We start from the raw sequence: 16,196 nt of genomic DNA on the forward strand, positions 1-16,196 counted from the left end.
TTGTTGTTTTATCTGATTTTTAAATGGCCAGTTTCACGTGTGAGGATTTGTGGTACTGTGGTGTGCATGTGATAAGCCCCATTTGTGTGTGTCTGCCTGCTTGTGTGCGCCGCAAGCATGCAAACTTGTGTATTTCCCACGTACTGAAAGCGATTAATCTCAGTGCAGTTACAAAGTTTAAACCACAGCTTATCTTGACCCTTCTCTTTCACTCATCACATCCAAGAGGGAGTTTATTTTCCCTTCGCTGTGCTCCGATTAGTGCTAACTTGTCTGAGTTGCAGAGCGCCTGCAGCTTTGTTGAGGAGTGTAATATTTCTGCCTCTTTGACCTCCAACAGATTCCAGCAAACACCGGAGGATCATGTGTCTCAATGGTCAAAATAGCAAACAGAAAATGTGCGTTACTAGCGTGGACACGTGGCCGACTGATGCCATGTGCTTATTTATGAATATGGGTTTGTAGGTATTCTTTGAAATATGAGTGAGTGGGCAGCGTGCACGGCGGGTTCAGTGTTGGCACGTTGTGATTGTCCTTCATCAAAGTCATGTTCAATGTGGTTCAATTTTCAAATTTATTTGCATCTTTCTAATCTGGGCAGCAGTATTCCTATTGATAACAACACAAAGGAGAGTGGGTTGAGTTTTTATGTTACAGGTCCTCTTTCTGCATGTTTGAACATCAAACTGTGATATTTTGCCAAGATCTTTCTCAAAAAATGTTAATCTCACGGTCAGTCGGTCATTTCTCGCTGTTCTGATTGTTCGTCTGTTTGGCGACTAAGTTTAAGAATGAAAGTTTAGAGCATTGGTGTCAAACATGCGGCCCTCCAGAGCGTCTAATCCGGCCAGTAGGACGATTTTTTAAAAGTGTAAAAATTCCAGAGAAGACATTAACTGCAGATTGTAAATTAGTAAAACTATACATTTAAAATATTTTCTAGACCATGACAAGTTGTTTTGATCATAAAGTAAAATACTAGTCGGTTTGTGTCTCATTTTTGGAACATTTTGTCGTTTGTCTCTTTTTTTGTCGTTTTGTGTTTCCTTTTTGTCTCGCTTGTGTTATTTATGTTATTTAAGTCACTTTGTGGTTTGCTTTATTTGTTGTTTTGTGTAGTGTTTTTGTCGTTTTGTGTTTTTGTTTTATCTCGCTTGTGTCGTTTGTCCGTTTTTTTGGCACATTGTAACTTTTTGGTCTAATATTCTGTCTCTTGTTTCGTGTCGTTTGTCTCATGTTTGGTCATTTTGTGTCTTGTTTTTGTAATATTTTGTCTTGTTTTTTGTCTTTTTTTTATCTGACTTTTGTCATTTTGATCATAAAGTAAAATACTGTGTTGTTTAGTTCCAGATGACTAAATGTTGTTTTCCTTTGTAGACACTCTGTGATCTGGAAGTTGTAATGTGTAAATGATAAACTGAGGCTGAATGTTGTTGAAATGTAACTTATTTTTCTTCAAAAATTTCAGGTTGTTCATAATGTTTTGTAAAAAGAGAATTCCTTAAATGTGAACATTTTCAAAACGTACATTTTTGCACTAAAACAAAGGGAAAAATTCTGAGTTGTGGTTATTTATAGGTTATTATGCTGTGATTTTACTGGTCCGAACCACTTGAAGGCAAATTGGGCTGAATGTAGAACCTGAACTAAGATGAGTTTGACACTTCTGGTTCAGCGCAAGCTAATTTTGAATTCTAACTGAACATGAACAGTTTTTTTCTCACAATTTCTGTCACAAAACAAAATCTATGTCAAGAGATTTCCGATGCCAGTCCTTTCAGCAGCTAGTTTCTTCTTTGCAGTGATACAGAAGGCGCACCATGTATTAATAACTTAATGGTACATGTGACATTTATACAAGAAAGCATCTGAGAATGTGTGCAGGCACAGGTGTAAATCTTGGAAGTCTTCATCCACATCACGTCTGACTGAAATCTATCTTCTCCCCTCTCCTGCCTCTCCACAGGAACCTGTCATCTGCCTCTTTGATGCTCGCTAATGACGGACTGAGCAGCTAACCCCTGCAAATATCACTCAACAATTCTTGGGTTTCACCCTCTGTAAGGCATCCTCATTCACCGTGTTACACTTGCTTCTGCCAGGTAAGCATGTAACACGCTGCCTGCCACTCCTTGTGTATCATTAAATGTTGGTTTTACAACCACAAGCACTTGACGCATAACTGAATATATGTTTAATGTAACTGATACAAAAACGCCAACATATAAATTATATTTTATCTGCTTTTTTAAAGGTGTAGCCGGTAGGATTTAGGGGCATCTAGCGGTAAGATTGCAGACTACGTCCAAACGAACACCCCTCGCCCTCCCCTACAAACGTGTAGGCGAAGCTGCTGAAAAAACGCCAAAGACTGTCTCCAGAGCCACGACAGCATAGAAGCGGACCAACTCCACCTGTAGATGTAAAGGACTCATTCTAAGGTAACGAAAACACAGTTATTCCTATTTCCTGGTGACTGTACACTAATAAAAGCCTAACTGTGAATATTATATGAAGCTTCTGCTAATAGATCCCCATAAATGTCACACATTTAACCCCTAAATAGCCCAAGTTTTAATTTATTAGATTATGAGAGCTATTGATGCCAATGATGAATGGAAGGAGGACACCCATTTGTGAATTTTTATTTTTTTTGTGCACAATGGCAGGACATTATTGAATATGCAAACTGTTGGAGTTATGAGTTGTAATATTTTCAGTTGTTACATCAGAACCAATAGCTGTAGCTGTTTCCACTTGTCAGATTAAGCATTGATTGATTGCAAGAACTGCAATACGCTACACCACTGAAACAAGAAATCGGTCTTATTTTACATCAGATGGTACATTTTCTTTACATTCGTATCATTAAAAGTCATGTCCTGTAACCTGCTGCTGTCCGGCAGTTCATAATTTTTTTTTCGTGAACTCTGCATCTCTCCTTAGTTACTTTACTTTTACACCTACACCTGAAAGTAAAAGCATAACATGGATGCATATACTCAGTAATTTTACAATGTTTTTCAACCTGCTTTTAAGCATTTAACGTAACTCCAAAGCAAGGGTGACGAACGTATCTAGACTGGAAGTTTGAGAAAAGGGTTGTTTTGAGATTCACTAGAGGAGAAAGGAGCCATGCTGTTTGCCTGTGATAAATTCTAATCAGGCGGCGTTTGATGTCGTGCACACATATCATTATTATGCATATATGTGTGTGTGTGTGTGTGTGTGTGTGTGTGTGTGTGTGTGTGTGTGTGTGTGTGTGTGTGTGTGTGTGTGTGTGTGTGTGTGTGTGTGTGTGTGTGTGAGAGTTGAGTCGTTAAATATTCATCAGAGAGTGTCATTGTTTTTGGAGGACTACATATGGGGTAATTAGAGCAATAGTTTATATCTACATAAACAACTGCCTTCTGGTGCAGAGGGACTCAGCTTTAATGTCAAACAGACAGGGACAGAGGCGCTGCGTGCGTGCGTGCGTGCGTGCGTGCGTGCGTGTGCGCGCACATCTTTCTGCATGGTTGTCAGTTAGTGTCAGATGAATGTATGCGTTTTATGCGTGCACATGCGTGTGTTTGTAATGTGAAACAGGCAATGTCAGTGTAAGCATTTACATGTGTGTACGTGTGTTTCTTCATGCATATGTGCGTTTGTGTGTGTGTGTGTGTGTGTGTGTGTGTGAGAGCGCAGGGTGGGGGTGCCATGTTAAATGTGAAACAGACAGTGGCAATGCCTCAGTGGCACAGAGGGAAAGGCGTGACCATCTGAACTGCCCCCCAGAGAACCAGAGAATCCATCCCCAGCCACCAGTTACGACATGTGAGTGTGTTGGTGTGTGTTGGGGGGTGTGTGTGTGTGTGCAAATGCAGCTGCAGGAAATATGAAAGGTCAGGTGATACATTAGTGTTACCAGTTGGATTCCTGACACCGAAGAACACAGAAAAATTGGATTTTGTCCTCGCTGTCATGAGGTCATTCGCCTCATGGTCACTTTGTGTGTGTTTTTCTTTTAAATTAACACTTTTTCCTGCAAATTAAAGACTACAGCAACATGAAAAAAAGTAAAAAATGCTGTCATTAGTGTGATTTTGCATGCGCTGATTTAGTTTGTCGGAGGAAATGCGGGTGAAAAATAATGTGTGTGTATTCAAATCAGATCAAATCAAGTTAAATTATAAAGCACAGTGAAAAATAACCTGAGTTACTGCACATGTTAACAAAATTAAATGCAGGAAACAATCAATTCGGGTAGGATAGCAAGCAAAAAGATCAAAATTTAAGATGAAAATATTAAGAATAACCTTTAATAACTACCCAAAGTCAACAAAAACATATTCATCTTGAGATTTTTCTTAAAAATGTTAAAATAAGAGGAACTTTTTGGTGTTGTTGACTTCACAGTGAAGTGCTCTGAATATAATAAAATGTTCATGGCTAGAATAACCCTAACCCACTAACTGCAATGTATGTAAATGTGGACATGATGTGCAATTTCACAGAATTTTTTCTATAAACATATATATTTCTTCTAGAAGGAGAAAATGTCTGTTTATATCTGTGCGCTGCTCTTTTCTTTGTACTGATTTTTGTATTTGCTGTTGTAACGACGAAAATTTCCCCGCAGCGGAATCAATAAAGGATCTATCTATCTATCTATCTATCTATCTATCTATCTATCTATCTATCTATCTATCTATCTATCTATCTAAGGATCCATTTCCATAAAATCGACTTTGGCTGTGATTCATTCTCATGTGTTTCCAGCTACTGTTGAATCTCTGGATCCAAACTGCTCGCTGAACTCTTCCGTGATGGATTTCTGACGTTGCTGAATGATGGCGCAAACAACGAGCCTCCAAGTGATTCTGCAGATTTACATCCAGCGCCGGTGTTCACTGACAATGCAGGATGTAGTCGTGTGTGTAGCGTGACGAATATTCTGGGTGTGGCGGTCGTGCTGACGGATTGGCGTGTAGCGTGTTTGATAACAATGCCAGAGTCCAGAACAGCTACTAAATGGACCTTAGGGTTGATTGTTTTCTTAGCTGCTGCTTCCAACTTAGAGAATGCATGAAATTTTTAGGTCAAAATGAACTAAAGTCTTTCAAGTGAAACAGAAAATAAATGGTAATTAGAACATTTAGAGCGATTCCTTCATGAACAGATCAAAGCTGTTAAATTAAACTTATGGTAAGACTTTGTTCAGCTTAGTAGAGGTTTAAGTTGCCTACTTTACCTATGGATGTATATTTTGAGTAAAATCTTTCAGTAAACATTTAATAATATTGTCATTTTAAATAATCTTGGCTTTACTGATGTTACTAATGTTTGATGAAACACAACATTTAATTATTGGCCTTGAAAATGGAAAAAAAAGACAAAGGAAAAATCCAAACAAAGGTGGTACTATGGACCTAAAAAGTTCCTCTAAGTGTATGTTTATATGTTATATCCCCTACTAAGATTACAGTCTTTGGTCTGAATTTCACAAACTGCTCTAGCATTAGTAGAATTCAATGTCTGTCCTCAAATGTCATGGCTCTTGGAGTTATATACGACCACTGTTTTTGATAATCGATTGATTGGTTTGAGAATTTTTGTTCGCAGAAAAATGTGTCGAAGTTAGTTTATGTGTTAAATTAATCCTCAACTATTTGGATAATGAATTGGTCAATTTAACTCAGATATCAGTTTCTTAAATGTGAATATTTTCTGTTTTTTGTTTGCTCATCTATGGCAGCAAATTGAATATCTTTGGGTTATGGACAAAACGAGACTTTTGACGATATCATCTTGAGTTTTTGGAAACTGATCGACACTTTTCAGCATTTTCGGACATTTTTGTAGACCCAACAACTAATTAATTAATTGATAAAATAAAGCTGGCTGCAGCTCTGTTGGCCAATAGCGATCATTCTATCTGTCTGAGAAGTGGGTTGAAGACGAAACTGCTCTTTGATTGCAGCTGGCTAATTCCTACACCTGATGTTTTCTTCTTATGTGTCAGGTTCCCAAACTTTCTTTCCTTCATACTTTTGCAGAATGCTGGATTAGTTCTGTTTTTTTGGCTGGTTATTCATGAGTAGAGCTGATTAGTTAAACACCAAACATTGGCATACATCTGTTTTAACATGTTTGGGTGTTCTGAGTTCCATCTTGCTGAATTTCCACTTGTCTCGCTCACATCACAGCTTGCGGTATCGTTGTGCTGACTGGCTCTCAGTCTGTCTTGTCCATTTGTTCTATCTAGCCTCCACCCGGCCTGCGGCAGAGTCGAGGCGGCTGATGAAGTGATGTTTATGTCTGCGGTGGTGAAGGTCAGCTCTCCCTGGTGTGTGTTGTCATTCAGTCGGTCTACCGCAGAACAAAATGTTTCAGGGACATAAAAGTGGAGGTTAGAGCTTTGTCTGTGTGAGATTATTATTTATGTGCATGTGTGTGCTTGGATTTATGCGTGTGTTTGTTTGCAAATGTGAAACAGAGGATGTTTTTACTTCACATGCATGCTGAAGTATTGTGGTTGTGTGTGCAGACCGCTTTCTGCCACACTGCATTCAAAGATCTGCTGGCTTCCTTTTACACAATCCTTGCAGGATTTGGGACTGTAGTTGTGCACCAGTGTTGGTGTGCTGTCTGTCAGAGTGTGTGTTTGTGTGTGTGGCCCATGAATGCATTGACATTTACCTTTGCCATCACATCCACAAACACCTCCCAAGGCCTTTTCATCAGTTCCCACCGCCCCACATGAAACAGAGTCAACAACTGCTCTACCTTTCTCTGCTTGGGAAGATCCCACCACAGCAGATTTGTGCACATAACTGGGAATCCAAAAAAATGTGCACACAATAGCCCGAGACTGTGTGTCTTTGTGTCATCAATCTTCCGTGTGTGATTGGTTTATAGGCGGCAACTTGACCACTACAAATTAGATTAAAACTGGGGAAGTGAGCAGAAGAGAAAGGAGAGGAGAATAGTTGCAGTCCAGACAGTAAATCAGAGCAAAAGTGGGGTTTTCATTTTGTCATAAAAGTCGGCAGCAGCACGGTCTGGGGGTGAATGCATGCAGTTCATCTATTTTATTATGTTACCAGATTCTCTTTCTTGGTGTCTCGTACCTCACTGCTTTACACTTTCACCATCATTTCACTTTCTTCTCGCCCTTCTTCTGTTCTTCTTATTTTCCTATATTCTCAAACAGCATTAGACAGAAACAAAACAATGCGTTTTTTTATTTTTTGGGCAAACATTAAAAGAAAAACTGATTGATCAAATGTAATATTGACTGTCTTTAGTAGGTGGCTGAAAAGCTGCTCACGTTAACCACCTGTAAGCCGCTACTTTCTGCAGAACAGCAGAGATACACCCGCTGTGCAGATGGACGGAGTTAACATGTGGCAGCGGCAGGTGGAGATCAGATCAAAGTGCTGGCTGTGTAAGGAGGCAGTTTCTTGCAAGAATGCATATTAATGTAAAGACTGCAGCAGGTGAAACGTGCACAGAGAGAAATAAATGCACATGTTGTGCCATCTTGTAATCCAGAGCATCACCTGGGAGTCCCGAAACTCACTTCGGTTTTGGCCATTACTGGAGATATGGGATGGGAATCTCCAAACATCAGACATTAATGCCACATGCATCGCCTTTGAAACAGACTGCTATAAATGTCCAATCAGAGAATCACAAAAAAGATGTTTAATTGGGGCATCTCCAATCATCATCTCCTGGCGAATGAGCTAAAATCTTTATTTCATTTGAACAGCTCATCATTAATTTTTCATAATAGTTATTCTGTGATATTCAGGAGATGAGAGATAATGTGTTAGTTAGGCTTAGGGAAAAATTGTCTGTTGATATTTGGTTTAAACCAAAATTATGAACTTATTGTCTTATAAAGGACAGATACAGTGGGAAACCTTATGTGAAGAAGAATTTAAGCAAAATACAGAGATCCCTGAGTGACAATTACACTCAGGAACCATCAGCTTTAGAGACTGGGAGGTTTTACGCTGCTCCAGAGAAGGACAGACTTTGTTTGCTGTGTAATTTAGAATGAGGTTCATTTGATGCTTTACTGTCCTGTATACAAAGATATCAGGGAGGTACTTTTCAGGAAGATGTCATCTGTTTATGCTGATTTCTTTTGATTGGATGACCATGAAAAACTAGAGTTATGTTTTAGAAGAGAAACTTTTTCATGGCTGAATTTCTTTGCCAGGTCTGAGATAAAAGGCAACATGTTTAGTTTGAGAATTGAGCAGCAGAATAACGTGGATGTGTTGCTGCAGTGTTAGTATATTGGTGTCTTTTAAACCCAGGAGTGTTGGGCACGCTTGTGTGCATGACACGAAAATAAGGAAATCATATCATAAATATCAGTGGAATGCATTTAACACTTCAACTCTTCTACACAGAATAAGTTTAACTCTGGAGCACTGTGAAAGGAGGGAATTTTAAAGCATTGACAGAACTGTTTGCAGATTAAGTCATCTTTTCTGTCTGAGCAGCTGTGTGAGCAGAAGGTTCCTCTCCAAAGAGCCCCAGGCAGACCTACCTCACCTAGAACCAAACCACGATGAGCCCAGGGCCAGATCCAGAGAGGGAGCAAGAGGACCGACGACCCTCTGCTTGAGAATGTGAGGTGAGACAGCAGAATCTGAGGAAAACAGGAGAGCCACTGAAAACCTGTGGTTTTGAAAGCTAGAATTGGTGTTTTTTTTAATTATTTTTTGGGGAGGAGCAACTTTTGAATCAGATGCTTGGCAGCAAATATCCTGCTTAGATCAGGACCGGTAGTCCAAAAGCACTTCACTGAAATAAAGGCTCACATTTTTTGGGAGAAATTTATGAGTGGGAAGAAAGAATTATAGTTTAGTGGAAATGAAAATTAACCATAAAAGGGTTCAGAAGAAAACTGAATCTAACAATTTTCACTTTTAATATGTGTAAATATTCACATGGGCAGTGTTTTTCCTGGCTCTAAAAGGCCTTTGGGAAGGTTGACTATGAATGGCAGTAATCATGATCAGTCTGTATACTTACATATCTTATTTGGCAGAATTTTTTTTTTTGCATTGTTACTTCTGACCATTTGAAAGATAAAAATGTCTACTATTCTTAAGGAAATTACATCCTAATTACCAAGATTAATATATCTATATATGTTTTGTTGTTATTGTGGTGGTGGCTATAATCTCTTTGGGAGGCACCTAAAACCTTTTTGGAGACACCAGAAATTGCCCTATGTAGGCAAAACTCCTGATGTTTATGGAGGTATTTCTATGCTAGTGTGTCATACAAATTCATACATATATACCTAAATCGAAGCAAACATCCTGGACATAATCTCTTCAGTGTTACTGACCATTTTTCAGTTTAGGTCTGTTTCATTCATATAGCGTCAATCCACAACATAAGTCATCTCAGTGCTTCACATAGTAAGATGAAGATGCTACTGATATTCTCTAGCAGACCCATGCTGAGGGAGAGCGGTCATCTGCCTCGACTGGTTGGGGTGAGGGTAGAGGCAGCAATAAACACTAGAGAGGTTGGTGAGGCGAGTAGCTGCAGATCAGAAATATCTAGCTGCCACAAACCATGAGAGAGAAAAGACAAAAAGTTAAAGACATGAAATGGAGGCATATTGAGTGCCTATGAGGAGTATTCAACTCCCTGGAAGTTTTCCTCTTTTATTGCTTTTCAACATTGAATCATGGGCGATATAATTGGACTTTTTGACCAAAATTTACAGAAATTTCTCTTTCATGTCAAAGTGAAAACAGATTTCTACAAAGTAATGCCAATTATTAATAAAACAGGGTGTCCCAAAAAATTTAACATCATTCCATCACTTAATAATTAGTTTAAAATTTGTTTGCTGTTTTTGTAAAAAAAAAAAAAAAAAAACAAAACTTTATTTTTCTGCTTTCAGGAATAGACATGTCGTTTACTGCAACAGAAAAGGCGTTCTGTGTACTGAAGTACGTCCAAACTCAGTCAAATGTCAACGTGAATTTGTTACAAAATTTCATGAACAAGCGCCAACGGGAAAGCAGATTTGGACATGGCATAAGAAGTTTCAAGAAGAAGGCTGTTTGTATTGTACATTTGTAGTAACTTTGGAACATTCTAAAATTACAATCCCCCACATTTTATGCCCAAAATAAATCCTATGAAGTATTATTTCTCAGGACCATGTAGTCGCTTTGATGTGAACATTTCAAATGCGTTTTTTTGGGACACCCCTGTATATAATAAATAATTGTAGAATGGGGTTGCTTTGTGCGTCATGGGAAGTCCTCCAGTAGTCTGTAAGTTTTAACAAAAAGGAAAGTTTTAGGCGTGATCTTAAAAGTAGAGAGGGTGTCTGCCTTCCCAAAACCAGATAGGAAACTGGTTCCACAGCAGGAGGGCCGATAACTGAAGGGTTTACCTCCCATTGTTGAAATTTCAAACTTCCAGGAGCTACACAACTATAAAAAGCCATGTTTTCAAACAGTTTGCATGTGCATCAGTAAGGGTCTTTTTATCTGTCTGCACAGCAAACATGTACTGTTAATGTTTACTATAAAAATGCATAATTCTCCAGCAGTGTGCCTCAGATCCTGGACCTCCCTCCTATTAGTCGCCTGTAACGATATTGATCCTGGAATTAAAACTTCGCTCGGCTCTATTTTGCTTTGGATCAGAGAGTCAGCAAAATACACAAAGCGTAAACACACAAAAAAAAATATCACCATTTCTGTGCACTTTGCTGCCGCTCTGCACACAAACACACAAACAACCCCCTCCCCGGTTTATGGTGGCGATCCAAGCGAAGAGTTTTCATGCCAGAGGAAACACAAGCCCTCACCAGCTGGTCACCACCACCACCAATCAGATCATCTGCCTCCTCGTGCACACAAGCACAGTCATGTTTCCGTCACTTCAATCATTATCCTTTTCCTAAAGACTGCTTTTTATACCTTATTTTAACCTTAACTTAATCTCACCATTAACCCTAAATCTAAGAATATAATAATTAGTTACAGCGACTTGGTTTTAGTCCCCACAATGTGACTGCTTAAGCCAGAGGTGTCCAACATGCGGCCCGTGGGCCAAAACCGGTCCTCCAGAGGGTCCAATCCGGCCCTCAAACTGTAAAAATTACAGAGAAGACATTAACTGCAGATTGTAAATTAGTAAAACTATAAATTTAAAATAATTTCTAGATCATGACAAGTTGTGTTGATCATAAAGTAAAATAATAGATTGCTCATTGTTTTGTCAATGTTTTGTCTTCTTTTTGTGTTTTTTTTGTATGATTTTTGTCGTTTGACATGTTTTTGTCCTTTTGTTTCTCGCTTTTGTTTTTTGTCTCCTTTTTGTCTTGCTGGTGTTTTTTTGTCTTATTTTTGTCATTTTGTGTTTCATTTTATTTGTTTTTGTTTTGTTTCATGTCGTTTGTCGGATTTTTTGTATTTTTGTGTTATTGTATCATTTTTGTAATATTTTGTCTTGTTTTTGTTGTTTTTTGGTCTTTTTTTGTCTGACTTTTGTAATTTACATTGTAAAGTAAAATACTATATCATTCAGTTCCAGATGACTAAATGTAGTGTTCCTTTATAGACGCTCTGTGATCTGGAAGTTGTAATGTGGAAATGATAAACTGAGGCTGAATGTTGATGAAATTTAACTTATTTTTCTTCAGAAATTTCAGGTTGTTCATGATGTTTTGTGGAAAGATAATTCCTTAAATGTGAACATTTTAAGCATGTACATTTTGTGCACCAAAACAACGGAAAAAAATAGGAGTTGTGGTTATTTATCGGTTATTATGCTGTGATTTTACTGGTCCAGTCCACTGGAGATCAAATTGGGCTGAATGTGGAACCTGAACTAGAATGAGTTTGACACCCCTGGTTAAGCCAGGGGTGTCAAACTCATCGTCTGATCTATATCTCCACAAATATGAGTAATACAACACACACATACACACAAACACTCGCTCACACCCTCAGGCATACGTGCATGCACACATAAACAGTGACCAGCACTCTCCACATGTAGAAATGCAAGTGGACATACATGCTGCTCCCACATATTTCCCTCCACCTGTGCTTCCATACATTCACATCAGAATAATATGCTTTTAGAGCAGCAGCGGTGAAATGAGTGCCTTACTGTTCCTCACTCTTTCTTGGAGACTAAAGGCCACCAGGGAACTCAGTGTGGTTAAATGGCTGCTAGTAACAACTGCCACCCTGTCAGCATTCAAACCTTTGGGACCTCATTATTTATAATAACACCGCATTGTAAATATTATGAGGTCCAAATAGGGGACTCAGTTCTTGTTTAGCTTCTCCACCCTGGTGTTGAAAATTCCGTTGAATAAAACGAAGCAGCATCAGTTTTCCACCATTATCAGGAGTGACTTCAATTCATGTAGGAGTTCTGCTTAAAGAAGACCGCAAATGGAGCTACAGGAGGTCCTCGACTTACGTTACCTTAGTTCTGTTCCTACGGATCGATGCAAGCCAGAACTCTGGCGAAAATGTAAACAAAGCCGTTCGTGCATCATGATATCGACCAGTTCTTCATAAAGTCATGAATACCATGACTTTCATGCATGTATGAATCATTTTACTAGAAGATAACAGAATATTGTAACGGACTGATATTGTTGTTGATGTTGAGGTTTCAGTGTTTATTGTTCAGTTCCAGATTTACCTGATGTCAGTGAACGTACCATGTTTAGTTAGCTCACCTCTGATTGGCTGAGAGTCAGCAGTAGAGAGAGCTGGGAACGGTGGCTAATTCTGGAGCTAAGTTATGAGGTTTTTCTAGTTATTCTGGTGTTGGCTACGGTCCACAGTAGCCTGTGTGAAGGTTCAATAAACCAGCAGAGAACCAGATAAAGTCTCACTCATTCATCACAGAGGGTCACTACAATATGTTGACCTGTTTTTACAACTTGACCCATGTTGGTCGGTGTTTCTTCCTGTTCCCAGCGTTTTATTCTATCTAATTTCACTTCCATGGAGACGGCTTTCCTTTTCTTCCAAGCATCAGAAGAGTCTGACTTACGCTGAGAGCCATAATGAAGGACAAAAAGTTAATGAATGTAACACAATCCAAGGTGGAGTACAACCGGAGAATAGAAACAAAGCCGTCTGGTAGCGCGGCATGACAACGTATTCGTCCGCTCCGCTCGTCAACTAGTTCTACGTAACCAGTTCTGACGTAACGACGAAACGCTGTAGGTTGATGGCGTTGTAAACCGAGGACCCCCTGGGTTAAAGATGTTTTTATTTTGCAATGGAATTTTGCAGTGTAGTCTTCTTATTTCTGTGGACGATGGGCAAAACATAAATGGCCTTGCTAGCTCCATGCTACAGAGAGAAGTCACAGTCTGTGCAGTGAGAAAGGAGAAGAGTGGGAATGTATAATTCACACCAGTCCAACAGCAGTGACCATAAAGGTACTCCTCTTTACGCTGCTTATTTCTGTCTGCCTCTCGAATGCTGTACTTCACATTTAGAATTACTTAAAATGCCAAATACAATAAAAATACAGGAACCTGTCTCCGTTCCACGCTACCCAGCGACACACATGGTACAAGGAAAGTCGACCTCACATACTGTATGAAGTTTCACGTCGGCGAACTGCGCCATAAATTTCACCGACCGCTTTTCTCTTCATCCTGAAACAGTGTTTTGACTATGCAAAACAATGGGTGAAATTCAAGCACCACATAAGTCACATAAAACCAAAGAGCTGGTTTCTCCGCATTGCTGTTCTCTCTGTTTTGGTTCCAAGTCTGACCAGAGTTCTGGGTCTGATTTCAATCTCCAGATACTTTTGCAGTGGCCAGGGCTTTCAGTGTCAGAGGGGGGAAAAGAAAAGCTAAATACTGTACAAAAAAACATTGCAAGACGTAATCAGATATGCCATATGACATTTTCTTCCCCCGAACTCAACGTGCACTCGCTCTCACACACACACACACACTTGCACACACACACATACCAGCAGACACTTGCACAAAGACAGAAAAGCACTCACATGTACGGACGCAGACACAAAGTACGCTCCAGTAGTCTCGCATAAAGTGCACGCAGACATGCATCTGCACAATAACACACAACTGCATTCACTGTCCGCCTGCCGACCAGAAAGTCGGAGCCCTTTTCCGCAGACAATCCTTCACTGTTTCCTCCAGTCTCCTAATTGGCTTTACCCAGACCCAGCCCACAGACTTGAGTCAGAAACAATTAAAAACTCTATTTATATTCCTGCAGCGAGCACATGGGCTCCCACAGCGGGTGACTGCACACATCAGCCCTCATCATCTGTGTGTGATTTTAAACTTCAGGCTGTTTTCCGTATTTATTTGAACGTGGCCAGACTTGAAAAGGTTCGCGGACCGAACGGCGAACAGCTCTTTTTGATCACGCGGGTAATCTGCAGCTGCCTTTTAAATAAATATCTGATTCAGAAAATATTAGCTTTCTGAGCGGCCTGTTTATTGTTTGAGTTTTCCGAGGCTTAAATTGAGTAAGAAAACACTTTCGCTTCTTACGCCGCCATCAGTGATTCGAAAGGCTGGGATTTCAAAAGAGGTAATAACCACGTTTCACAAATAAACAACCTCCATCCTCCATCCCACTGAATTGGCTCAGCCTTCCAAAGCACTGCTGCTTTTCAGACAGGTAATTACCTTTTGCCCTAACAGCCAATTTTAGAACATACCACAAATGTATAAAGGATAACATACTGAGGAAAGGGGGGAAAAAAACATGTGAACTGGCAAATCTCTTCTACCCATGTAACCAAACCCATGATACGGTCGTAGATTTTTATCAGCACCCATTTGGTTTTTATTTGTACTGCAGGCGACGGTTGCCTGGATTAATGACAGGAGGGTATCTAAAATAAGACGTGGAATCAGTTGAATCGGAGATTTAAGATTAAGCTGTCAACATTACAGCGGGGATAGCGATCGGAGTCTGCTGGACTTTCTTGATCCGGCGTTGTCGCTTAATGCACGGGGCGGATTGAGGAAGTGATATCTGATCATAATGCGTGTCAAAACACATTCTCATCAGCAAGGTTGCATTAGAAGAGGACACTCACTTGATGACTCTGTGTATGTTGAATTACTCTTTGCATTCGTAGGGCTCTGACGTTCCCAGCTGCCGTTTTTCTTGGGATGCAACCCAACTGACAATACTCTTACACTCATTTTTTTGTTTTTTCCCAACAGGCGTAGAACCATATGGAGAGTGCAGACAAGTGGAAGCACAATCGAGTACGGAAAGAAGTCCACATGGAGATAAAATAAGGTTGGTGTGTGTGTCTGTGCGTGTCTGTAATGTATGAGGTGTTTGTGGAGATGAGCCTTGCGTGCCAGAGGCCACAGCAGGTGCAGCACATCTCTGGAACATCTCTGGAGTGCCGTGTCCTAGTATGTGCTGGGCGGGTGGCTGGGTGGGAGGCATCCTTCCCCCTCATCATCTCAGCTTTCTCCACCTCTCCGAGCTGTCGATATAAATAAAAACAGACAACTCACCGCAGAGCAGCAGGAGTCCTCTGTAGAAGAGGAGACAAGTTTTCTGGGCGAGGGGCAGCAAAGGGCCGGACAGGCTGTGGTTTGACATTATCCAAGGACACTCGAACCCGGCAGACGAGCAGATATTTTAAAAGTTGTTTAGATTCTGTGTTGGTGTGGGAGAGAATACTGTGACTGTGAATGAGTAGTTATCTCTTAGTTTCATGTTGATCTTCAGAGGGATTGTAGTTGTAGTGAAACCAACGCTGTCTGTTGCATTTCACTTGGATTCTTCTCTCCTTGTATTATCTGTGGGTCACTCTTTTCCAAAAGCCTCGTATAGGAAACACTGACAAAAACTCTGAGCAGCAACCTGGCAAGTTGTGATCGACATTCGTATTGTACAATAAGGCAGGCCTGCTTGGTTTTTTAGGTGAATTAGCAAATTTTTATGACAGTACTCGCCTCTGGGCTTAGCAGCCACACATGGTGTTTGATATCCAATTATCAAAATTATTTTTGTCTGCCCTAGTCAAAGTCTTATCAACAGTCAACAGAAAATAATAAATAAGTTTATTTATAAAGCACTTTCAAAGTGCTGTACGTAGAGATAAAAACAATAAAAACATCAGAAGTCCACAAACATATCCAACCATACTGAAACAATAAAGAG

The 16,196-nt window shown here is 39.9% G+C and overlaps 1 long non-coding RNA gene across 1 annotated transcript in view; it reads left to right on the forward strand.

The window, feature by feature from the left end:
• Positions 1 to 2,260: 2,260 nt before the first annotated feature.
• The window catches only part of LOC118470541 (uncharacterized), a 186,917-nt gene continuing 172,981 nt past the window's right edge, over positions 2,261 to 16,196 (forward strand). Inside the window, exons 1-4 of the long non-coding RNA XR_008604386.1 lie at positions 2,261 to 2,441; positions 6,248 to 6,391; positions 8,502 to 8,635; positions 15,239 to 15,317. This is a non-coding gene — a long non-coding RNA (uncharacterized LOC118470541). The remainder of the gene's footprint in view (positions 2,442 to 6,247; positions 6,392 to 8,501; positions 8,636 to 15,238; positions 15,318 to 16,196) is intronic.

This window comes from Amphiprion ocellaris, chromosome 16, assembly GCF_022539595.1.
Source record: "Amphiprion ocellaris isolate individual 3 ecotype Okinawa chromosome 16, ASM2253959v1, whole genome shotgun sequence".
Taxonomy (NCBI): Eukaryota; Metazoa; Chordata; class Actinopteri; family Pomacentridae; genus Amphiprion; species Amphiprion ocellaris.